Below are 7,487 nucleotides of genomic sequence, written 5' to 3' on the forward strand. Positions count from 1 at the left end.
CCTGGGATCTGAACCTGCAAACCCCGGGGCTGCTGAAGCAGAGCGCGCAAACATAACCACTACGCCACCAGGCTGGCCCCTCTGGATAAGTTTTTTGAACCTCTCTGAGCTGGGGCTTTTGCACCTACCTCAAAGAATTGTTGTGAGGCTCGAGGTCATGCTTTTGTAAAGTGTGGCAGTAGGAAGTGGGCACGAGGCCAGAGTTGTTAAAGGCACCGGGGTCTAAGAATCTACAGTGACCCACATTACTATGGGTCAAGTCCACTGGCTTTGACATAAGTAGAAACTGACCAGAGATCTTTCTAAATTACTTATAGGATTATTCGCCATAAATTTTTTATTTATCTAAACTAAAGCTTCCTATTTATACCCTCTTATATTATTTTGGAGTAAGATAAATGACCACAGGGCTTAACTTCTGGTGGGTGCCTCTGAGAGTGGGATGTAGATGAGGATGTTCTCCTTTTGCCAGCGGCTGTGGAGGCCTAGAGCCTCTAGGAGGGGGAGGGACAGCATGCACCCTGCAGAGAGCAAGTGCACTGGACTGGAAACTCAAGATTCTGGTCCTGTGGGGTGGGCAGCTTCTTTTCGGTCATCAACTTCCTTTGTGTACTGCTCTTCCCATCCTTGGCTGTATGCAAGTCAGCCAACCCCAGTATCTCGATCCCATGTGCAATCAGTGCTCATGGTGGCTCAACTAACCCCACTCAATCTGGCTGTAGGTTTTGCCGATATGTAAATCAGGCAACCTAAAGTGTTGATGCTGATAAGATGTGGTGGCCCTTACTGGAATTTAGGCACCTCTCATGTGTCAGTGTGATAAAGTGCTGTGGCCAGAACTGGAACTTAGCTTTATACTTCATAAACTCTGCTAGTGTAGACAAAAATAGAACCTGGCACTAAATTTTTCCACAGGGAGTGTAGCAATCACAACACGAGGGCTTTCTGTGTGCCAGGCACTATTCTAAGTACGATATCTGTACAAGTTCACTTCACTTTTCCCAGGAACTATGAATAGTATTGTCTATTCCCAAACCCCTCAGTATTTACAAATCACAGCTCCATGCCCATTTCACCGACTGGGACAGGGGGATTCAGTAAGGTCTCTCCAGACCATAACTCCCTCTGCCCCATTTTGTTGCTTGAACTAGTTTGAGAAAGTTTCTGTTCTTTGCAACCAAGCACCCCTGACCAAGATAACTACTAGTGAGAAAGATTAGCTGACAATTGCTCACTAAACTGCCCTTCTCCGGAGCTATAGGAAGCAGTTAAAAATCACTGAAGATTGGAATGGGAATAATGTGTATAAGACGTGAATAAAGTAGCCTCAAGATGTTTTTTTAATTTAGGTTTACAATAAAATCTAGCCACAACAGACCTTTACTTAAATGCCGTACACTTGCAGCATGGTTGTAAAGGGTCCTTTTTCATGTTTCTGCCACTGACTGGCTCTGAGGCCTTGAGCATACTGCCTCCCCACTCTGAGCCTCGGTCTCATCGTCTGTTGTAACAAGGGTACCTACCGTAATGGACATTTGATTTGTAGCCACTCAGTATCTGTTCCCCTCCTTTCTGGTAACAGAACCACAGTTTCCTTTTGGGTACCACTTCTACTCGTTAAGTGCAGTCTTGGTGGGACTGTTAATAAAGGTGGCCTACCCTCCTCTAGCCAAAAGATGGGCATGTTCTCTTCTGGAATTTAAGTCTTGAGTGGAGTTAGGCAAGGACTGAAAAAATTTTTTTGGTTGAAGCTGTGAGTCTCTCAGGAAGGCTACAAGTGACAGACAACCCACTTCAAGTAGCTAAATCCAATAGAGTCTGGTTTTCTCACACAAACAATCTGGAAGTCGGCAGCTGCTGGCATTGGTTCAGCTGCTCACTGATGTCTGGGCTGGTATTTTTATGATATTCTTGGTCTTTCGCTCATGATCACAAAGTGACTCCAGAAGTTCCAGCATTACATCCAGTTCAAGGAAGGAAGAGGAGATGAAGGGAAAGCTTCAGTTGTTTCTGTTCTTCTTGTCAGGAAAGTAAAATCTTCCCCAGAAAGCTCCCAGCTATCTTCTGGCCTTATCTTCTGGCCTTATCTTCTGGCTAGAACTGTGTCTCATGGCCACCCCTAGCTGAAAGGGGAACTGGCAAAGCTACTATTTAATTTTTCCAGCCTCTATAAGGGAAGGCAGCAAGGGAAAAAGGTTAAAAATTGTCATTGAGAATAGCCAGCCAACAGCGTCTATCACCCCAGTGGCCATACTGAAGAGGCTATTGATTCCTTTCCGTTACCTAGATCCCTAAAGTTGTCCTGTACCTTCTAAACCTAATTCTTAAGCTTTCAATCCCACAAGCTATCTCATAGCCCTCCGTATAAATTCTCAGTATCAACCTCTGTTGCTCATGAACAGAAAACTCTGACAGACCTACCCTAAGTGTTGGTGTCAGGATAACATGAGAATGCATTATAGTAAGGGGTCAGTATGTGTTAGCTACCATTATTTTACCCAAGGTTGCACAGCTAGTTGATGCTGGTTGATGGGACTTAAATTCAGCTCTCTCATCTTCCAAGTCTCTTCATTCCACCAAACTGCCTCTCAGGCTGAAGTTTATTAAAAAGTTCGCCTCCTCTACAAGTGCATAGGAGCACATCTACCAAGGGAAACAGGAATAAGGGTGGGGCTGCGGCTTTTCAGAAACTCTTGAAACAGTGGGCCTTGTGAAGGGACGTGGGAATGCGTGGGCCCCCAGGTCAGACCAACACAATGGTTAATTCAGATGACTAATAAAGAAAAGACTGTTCCATGCTTCCCAAAATAGCTGGGCCCTTAGTTGTGGCACAAACAACTTTTAGTTAGAGCCAGCCCCCTGCCAGGAAGAGGATGGGAGGCCAGAGGCCATGAAGGTGGCCTTGCCCTGAGGGCTGGGGGACTGTTGGGAGGCTGTGGGAAGGAGTGGTGAAGAGGTGGAGCACTGGGTCCAGCCTGCCTGTCTGCAGTGCCAGCTCTGGTGCTAACAGCCCCAGAACCTCAGGCAAGTTACTGAACCTTATGTGCCTCAGTTTCCTCCTCTGGAAAATGGGGATAATAACACCCACTACTTGGGGTTGTTAGAAAGATGGAATGAGTTAAGACAAGTACCTGGCCCATAGTAGCATTTACTTATGTGTTTACCATCACTGTCCTCAGCAGGACCACAGGTAATCAGCTTCTAGGATAGAGGGCTCACTAAATTGCCTGGAGTGGGTTTAGTTTTCCGGGAGGGACCCCTGCTCCACATTCCTCATCAGTTCACCAGGGCTTACTGATGAATTTAAGGAATTCATGTATCACTGTGTAATAATCATAGCCACAATTCACTGAGCACCCACCATATGTCCCAAGTACTGCTTATACATATTTTTATTAGATACATCAATCCTGCGAAGTAGATATTGTCTTCATTTTATAGATCAGAAAATTGAGGTTCAGAGAGCTGACATGACTTTCCTAGAGTCACAAAGAGTCCTGGGTTCAAACCCGACTCCTGTATTAGTTCATTTAGGCTGGTATTAAACATGTATTTCTCCCCGTTCTGGAGACTGGGAGGTCCAAGGTCACAGCTCCAGCATATTTGGTGTCTGGTGAGAACCTGCTTCCTGGCTCATGGGCGGCCATCTTCTCACTGTGTCCTCACATGGTGGAAGGGGCAAGGGAGCTCTCTGGGGTCTCTTTTCTAAGGGCACTAATCCTATTCACAGGGGCTCTGTCCTCATGCTGTGATCACCTCCCAATGGTCCCCCTTCCTAATACCCTCACATTGTGGGTTAGGATTTCAACATATGAATTTAGGGGGAGACACAAACTCCATACATTCACTCCATAACAATTCTGTGGTATTCCAAGCCACAAGCACTACAAGTCCCTAAAAGCCATCCAGAGTCAAGGCAGGCATGGCAAATCATGACATACCCCTAAAGAGGCCGAGAACTTGGCTAAGGTGTAATCGGTGGCAGTGTGTCTAGACGCAGAGCTAAAAGGATGGAGGGGACGTGGGGCTTCCAGGGGAGCAGGTCCAGAGGAGGCTCTCTGTACTGTCTCCAGTAGCCTGATGACCGAGGGAACCAGATAAACAGCACCCCAGGTTCTCCCAGGACCTCCTGGCTGCAGAGGGCTGTGGCAATGGAAATTATAAACCCCAACTGTGGAGAGGCAGCCTAGGTTAAATAGAGAGTTTAAGTCCGAGTGTTGAGAGTAACCTCCACCTTTCATGTTTCTTAAGTTGACACTCCTGGCCCCTCTCCTCTTGAGAGTGGAGGAGTGACTGCTCTGATTGACGAGTTCGGAGGAAGGACCAGGCCTGTCCTTGACTCCTTCTTCACAGTGCCAGTAAAAGCCCTTTCCCTGCAGACAAGGTCTGTGGTCTTCCCACTGGGCCTTGTGCTGGGTGGGTGAGCTCCATTCAAAGGTGCAGAGTTAGCAAGCCCCCCTGGCCACCAGACCTAAAGCAATATCCTCCAAATGATTGTCAGCCTGCAAAAACAGAAACCAGTTTAAGAGGCAAAGCATTTATTTGGGATCAAAGAATTGCAATTCAGGGAGCACAGATTCAGGTAAAAACCCAAATAGTGTCCCGATTACAGGAGAGGGGTAGGGTTTTCATGGGGAAAAGGGAGGATGAGGTGAGCTGTGTTAAAGAAGAGTTCATTGGTGCTGGAGGAGATGAGGCTGGGTTTGTACTTCAGTGATTGGCTTGAGATTCAGTTATCAGGCAAAAGGCAAGACTCATATTTCATTGATTGGTTAGCAATCTGGTCATCAGCGAAGTCCAGTTCTATCAGTTCTCACAGACAGGAGATTCCTGTCCTTACTCACTTCTTAGAATGTTGGCGGTTTGGTCCAGTTTGGAAGATAAAGAAAACAAGACATGTAAGGCAATTGCTCTGAAATGGCTGCTCCGGCTCTATTGTTTATATGGCTCCACTCATGTCATCGTTCACATGTTCCCCTTTTGATCAAGAGCTTTCTCTGAAACATCACTGATCAAACACTGGAAGGCATTGCTGATCGACTATTGGAAAGCATTGCTGATCAATCATCAAAGCATCATTGGTCCCCCATCACCAGAAAGGCTCATTTCTGGTATGTCACATCCCACATAGGAGGGAAAGCAGTTTCCTTAGGAGCCTCAGGCCACGTTTGAGCCACAAGGGTACCAGAGCAGAAGAAGCCTCTGCCGTCAAGTTCTTTTAAGGGTAAACATCTTCTGCTGTTCCTTGAAGTTTTCATACACCTTAGCAATCATTTCAAAGTGCTGAGTGACCATTATCTAAGTGGTGTTTTTATAACGTCAAGCCATGCAGAAGAGTCAAAATTTTACAACAAAAGAATTCCTATAATAACAAAAAGAATGCCAACTCCAAATTGGAGAATAGATCTGAACCAGGAGGTGATACCTGAGGGCAGCCAGCTGAAATGATCAAAGAACCACAAGATATCAGTAGGCACTGCATTTAACCATTCAGCTTGTGCCCAAATTCTGTCTAGTTCTCTCTACCTTGCCGAAGGTGTTCACCCAAGTAAAACAAGATGGTTACAACAGTTACAAGTGTTACCTCTTAAATCTCTGGAGATTTGACTGGTTAAATGAAAAGTGCTAGACACTTAGCACAATGAATTAGGAGAGGAATGGTGGATAGATTGGTAATTAAATGTACTAAAAGATCTCTAGATTCATGCACAGAATGAGGCTTCAGATGACAAATGAAAAAGTCAGAAAGATTTCTCCCTTTTGTGATAGATTGGGAGATACAGATAAGAGTATTGTCTTTCCAAGAAAGAGAGAGAAAATAAGGTCAGAAGCAACAGTGAGTAAAAGGTGTACAGGCCTAGTCCAGCCATCTTGGGAAAGCTGTCTGACTCAGATGTCAGCATCTTCTCTTCCTAGACAATTTGATTTGGAAGCCTCCAGCATTTGTACAGGACAGGATGTCAGGTGGAGACGACTTTAGCTGTGAAATGTATCTCCAAGGTTAAATGCCTTCTAATTCTGCAGCAGTGTCAGTGGTTAGGAGCATTGGTAAGGTCCTTTCCAATGGGACTCAAGGGCTGTCTTCCTCTGATGATGCCTCCAGAATATCTAGTCACCAGGCTCTAGAATGTGACCAACAGGACCCTTTGAATTGGAATCTGGGAAAGCTTTTTAAGCTGTTGATGATAGGGTTAAGTATAAGACATTAGAGACTTACAGTAGCTGGTCATACTAGCATAAGACAACAAGGGATCAGCAGAAGGTTATATACCAGTAGACACTGATCTGCCAGTGATCATCCCATGTGGGGTCAGTTCATGTTTTCCAAAGAGGGCACTGCAAACAGTTGGCGAGATCAAAAATAATACCTTGGGCCAGGGAGTCCGGTATATAGGTATTTAACAAAACCTCAAGACAATTTACAGGACTAGAATCCAACATCTACAAAGGTGCAACATAATTTTTCTCTACACAGTTACCCGAACTTTTGTTAACCAAAGATAATCACAGTAAAACTGATTTGTTTATATTAAAAACTTCATCTGATTATTTCTGTAAGTGAATATAAGAATACTCACTGAGAGTTTCTGAATTCTGGAGGGATCAGGTAGGGAGAAAAAGTAAATATTTCATCTTTGTTCACAAAGGTATATCTTAGCAAATTGTAGATAGCTTAAGAGAAAAGATTTCTTTAAATCTGGAAAAACAAAACATTAGAGCATCCTCCTCATTTATGTAGTCCCATGTAATTAATATTGGTTTTTGATCTTTTGTTAGAGATTTTATGAAGCCATCAGTCTCTCCATTAGAATTCTGTAATTTCTTACCCAGTTCAGTTTTATGATCTGAAACTTTATCAGAAACCTGTATTCTGGAGTAAGGGTCAGAGTCCTTTCCATAACTCTCTCTGAAGATGAAACATTTCTGCAAAAGCATCAGAGTAAAACAATATCTATAGATGACAAAAGACTTAAAGTAGCATGGTTAAAGATCTGATTACAATGCAATTAACAAGGAAATTTGGTTATTTCTGGGACATATAACATTTTAAGATAATAACTAGAATTACAAGTGATAATATTATATGAGGACATATTAGAATTTTAAAAATTTCATATAATTTCTAAAACGTTTATATTAATAATATTCACCCATACAATATAACCTAGAAAGGTTTATCATCACTTATTTGACAATGCTTCCCATGCAATTTAACATACCAAACAAGCCTGATTAGTTTAATATTTCCTGTTTTATAAGAAGAGAGAACAAATTATTTGAGAAGTTCCAGGGATCTTCTGGAAATTCTCAAAGTTACTTTCAGGTCAAAAGAACGATTTTGTTTAGGATTTGAATTTTTGGGAAGTTTGTCAAAAATATCAAAATGTTTTAAAACATTTGGTCAAATAGGATCATAGGTCACTGTGAAACAATGCTTAGTTATCCATTTAACCAAATTGACAACAGAAGATGTTAAAGGCAAACAT

Source organism: Ceratotherium simum, chromosome 34 (assembly GCF_057802395.1).
Source record: "Ceratotherium simum simum isolate JZ-2026a chromosome 34, ASM5780239v1, whole genome shotgun sequence".
Lineage (NCBI taxonomy): Eukaryota > Metazoa > Chordata > Mammalia > Perissodactyla > Rhinocerotidae > Ceratotherium > Ceratotherium simum.